A 4661-nucleotide genomic window follows, 5' to 3' on the forward strand; every position below is an offset into this window, starting at 1 on the left:
TAAATATAATCCTAAAACTAATTGGTCATAGATTACATCAACTTCTTGATATTATGAGTGGAGGATCAGAAAAATTAAATAGAAAAAATACTCAAATGAAGAGAAACTTGAAATTCTAAACAGAATTTTCTTTTCTCCAAAACTTTCGTAAACTTAGATCATCTTCATTCTACTTGTATCAACACCCAAGATCGTATCAATCAGATAAAAATGCTCTTGCAACCTTCTCAACCTTTGCACAGTGAAAATCGAAATTGGCCCTCATGTCTCTGGGTTAACAAATGCAAAGTAGGGTGCCAAATTCTATCTTAGCCCACTATAGTCAAATCTAATAACGTAATATCCCCGCTGCTCATTCCTCCTCTGTGCTCTTTTCCACCAGAAACCTGAAATATACAAAGTGATCTTGCAACACGTGCGCCACCACTTCTTACAAGAAATCCATTTTGAGTAAAAAAAATCTAAATTAATTTACATTTGGTGATGCTTTAATATTAAAAATTGAAGAATTAAATAAAATTTTCGAGCTCTTAAATTGAGCTCAAATCCGTCGAATATTGAATCGAATTGGGCTCGAGTTTGAACCCACAATTTCAATTCAAGCTTGAACTATGGAAGGTTCAATCACAATTCTCTTGACAGGAGAATGCGAAAGAAAATTCACATCTTGGGTAAGTGCACATTGAGGAAAGAAAAAAGGCTGTTTTGCAACTCTCGTGCCAAAATTTCAAGTGCTTAGTAGTCCCTCGATTTGATTAGTAGAAATGAGAAAAACAAATGTGTATGAAATAATTTCTCACAACTTAAGCGGTCAATCCATTCACTAAATTTATGGCTGTCTTTATGTTTTTTGCCAATTCAGCTACTGCTCCAACATAAGTTTGGGGTGTTAAATTCAAGAGCATCATCTTTGCATCTCCTGATATATCCAAGTTCTTAATAAATTCTCTCATGCTCTCTTGGGTCACCACTCTTCCTCTTGTTACCTCCTTTAATTTTTCGTAAGGCTCTGGGACACCATATCTTCGCATGACCTAAAGACCAATCCAAAAGGATTATCATGTGAGTCGATTCTACAAAAGCTATCAAGTTAACTGAAGATAGTGAAATGAAAAACATCCACAATCTAAAGAAACAGTAAACAGTCAGCCATTCAAAAGTGCAGTGAGTTCAAACGGTACCAAATTAATTGTGAATTAGTCACTTGCATGCTAGAAAAGTTCCCACTGCCACCTTAGACCAATTCTTGTTAGGGGAAAATATCTGGATCACTTCCAAACGATAAGGACTTGTCTCTAGTACTTAATCCAACCCTCTACAGATTATCTGCTTGCCTCCACATCACTGTATCAACCTGTTCAACCACCTAGCTAGGCCTTTTCTCTCGAGATCAACCTACATTCACCCCTTGCCCATATAAACCTCCCCAATCTTCTTCCTTTATCGAATCTTACCGGTCATCACTTCTTCGGTATTCTAGCTCTATTCATCTTTACCCAAATGAACACCCAAACAATGACTTCCAAACCCAGCACTTCTCACGTAAAAATAAAACTAAAAACCAGATTAAACTTAGTGTTTACTCATCTGTGTTAAGCATATCTTGAACCAAGTAAAAGAAGAATTTAAAAAAATGAAAGACACTTCCACAAATCCTTGAGGTCTCTATATGTTAGTGAAGAGGGAATTCCCTGCTTTTCTATTACATGTCCGTGTTCTAGAGAGTGCATAATATTTTGGGCTCGTGTGTCATGAAAGTAAAATTGAACAACTGAGTGCAAGTTCATCATTGACAGCTTTTAGGAGTGCGCTTTTATTGTCTATGTAGAGAGTTCAGAAATCCTCTTACTAGATAAACTATTGGACTCATTCTGCTTACAGAAATTACTCAAATTTAGTAGAAAATCCTGTTGCTGTAGAAAGACAAGTTCTTCATCCTCAGAGAGATGGAAGGCAGCTGTCAATGTGTTTTTAGTGTGTTCCACGTAGTTCAGTCTTTTATGTTTTTTTATATAAAGAAAGAAATTTTCCTTTTCCAAATCTGTCTTCCTTAAGTTGTCTTCTTCATTTTTTACCTTTTGCTTGCACTTTTCCTAGTTTGAAAAACTGCGAGTCAATCAATTATATGTAATAGCTCAAAGCATTTAAAAGTGTTCCTATAAATATTTTTCCTTTCAAGTAGACAATAACCATAGCCATGGAGACAGTACAGGAGTCCCTATTAGTTGACCTAAGGGGAAATGATCTAATTATATATTTCTTTTTCAAATTCGAAGGTGTTAACAGTTATATAGAACTCGCTAAAGATGTCTAAATGTAATAAGAAATTAAACTCACACTAGAATCTTTCCCGTTAACTCTTTTGCCCATTTAACTTGGGATCTTTCCATCACAGACATTATAAGACTCTGTCAAGTTATATACCAACATCTTGCTAGGAGGAGAAATTATGGCAGAAATTATGGGACTAAAACTATACACAGTTTTTCTGCCCAGCATGTCTTATCAATATGCCAAGTTACTGAGTACCAACTCCTCAAAGATGCAACAAAAAGAGTAGACACCAAGTAACTGAAAACACAGATTCAATATCAATTTTTTAGAAGATATCAAATGAAGATATTCACGCACAGTTTGTATTGGTTCTGCAAGCACCTCCCATGTGTGGTTCAAGTCTTCACTCAGGGAAGCTTCATTGATCTACAATAAAACAAAACCAGCCAAATTAGAAGCAACAAAAATGATGCCCAATTGCCAGTTTTGCAAAGTTCTTAATATTTAAATAAAGATAAACTGCTTTGATTCTTTCATCTGAGAAAAGAAAAAATAGAAAAAGAAAATATATGCAAAAGAGTACATGGCTTCCTTCTAGAATGGATTCGTCAGGGGAAAAGACAAAGTGAATTTGCCACAAGAAGCTATTACTCTAGTATTGTCAGAAATGCATTTCTTGTGCACATGAGATGCATTAGAGGCCACCAATTGCCAGCTGAGGTAGCCGACAAAAATCAACAAACTACAACTTTTTAGAATAATAAAAATAAAAAACTTTTTAGCAGGGTTTGATTGGGAAGGAAGAATGGAAGAAAAAAGGGAATAGGGACACTGAGAATCAAAGCATCAGACCAAGATGACAATTTATCCATGTATAAATGTATAAATTATAAATGAATATTATATAAATGTATAAATGTATAAATTATAATTTATAAATTATAAATTTTATATTTTTATATAAATATACATTTATGCATTTATAATACATTTATAAATATTTATAAATATATATATTTATATATTTATATAAAAATATAAAAATGTATTATATTATATATAATACATAATATAAATGTATATTATAAATATACATTAATATATATTATCTATAAGTGTACATTTATATAAATGTATAATACATATAATATATGTTATATATTAATTATATATAATTTATATAATATATAATATTTATGTAAATATATTATAAATATATAAAAATATTTTTAATAAAATAAAATATTTATAATATGTATAAATAAATATATAAATATATAATTTATATAATATACATTAATATTAATTATAAATATTATAATATTATAACTATGGTGTTTATATAATATTTTAATTTGTATTATTTATTGTATATTTCATTATATAAATATTTTTATAATATATAATATATAATTTTCAATTTGTATAATATACCTAATATTGTATATATATAATATAATATACATAATATAATATACCTTACATAATATAATACATTTATACATTATTACATATTATGTATATTTTATATTATACATAACATTATTATTCACAATAATGTACATAATAATTGTAGACACCAAATTTTTGGTGTAATTTCTTTTACTTTTTATTCTCATTTGTCGTGGTTGCTTTTAGTTTTTTTAGTTTCTAGTTTCTATTTTAATTTTTAAGTTTTAACGTAGAAAAATCATGGAAAAAGAGAAAAAAAGGAAAATTGTTCACAAAATACGTTCAAATTTAATTTTTTGGCATTTTGGTTTATTTTTGTTAATTTATTTTGAAAAAAAAAATGATGAGAAATGATGAAAAATGAAAGAAAAGATCGAAAATGGTAATTTTGTTATTTTTAGTTTGTTTATTTCGATGTGTTTGTAATTAAAATTGTTGTTTTTATTATTATTTAGTTTTACTATTATTTTTGTTAAATAATTAAGGTGAAAAAAAATAAAATAAAATAAAAAAAAACATCTCCATTTCTGCCGGAGTGCATTTTCAGTCTCCACACACACCCCACTTCCCTGATCCGTGACTTAGCTTCCCATTTTCAGGACACCATCTCCACTCCACTATCAGATTCCTAACCACAACCAAATCCTTTACCTCGTGATCATCGACTGAGATAGGAGAGAGTGAGCTGCATTCGGCAAACCAACCGAGGACAAGAGGGAATCCGCGAGCTGCAACACTTTAAAATTTCTGTCCGTGAGCTGGAGTGAAACCAGGGAGAAGCCGTGAGCGAGCTCCACCCATTCTGCACTTCCGTTTCTACCAACTACATCCAGTTTCCAACCGCAACAACCACCAGCTCCACCGGCTGCCACAGCCAAGCAAACCAGCACTTCAGACCGGGCGTGAGAACCGAGAGGAAAGAAAATTTTTCCAGA

The 4661-nt window shown here is 31.2% G+C and overlaps 1 long non-coding RNA gene across 1 annotated transcript; it reads right to left on the minus strand.

Annotated features, from left to right (window-relative positions):
- Positions 1-514: 514 nt before the first annotated feature.
- Positions 515-2742, minus strand: LOC113783676. Its single transcript, XR_003469945.1, has 2 exons — positions 2632-2742; positions 515-1034 (listed from the first exon to the last, which is right to left on the minus strand). It is a non-coding gene; the product is annotated as an uncharacterized LOC113783676 (long non-coding RNA).
- Positions 2743-4661: the final 1919 nt, after the last annotated feature.

The sequence above is a fragment of the Coffea eugenioides genome, chromosome 9 (assembly GCF_003713205.1).
Source record: "Coffea eugenioides isolate CCC68of chromosome 9, Ceug_1.0, whole genome shotgun sequence".
NCBI classification, from domain to species: Eukaryota; Viridiplantae; Streptophyta; class Magnoliopsida; order Gentianales; family Rubiaceae; genus Coffea; species Coffea eugenioides.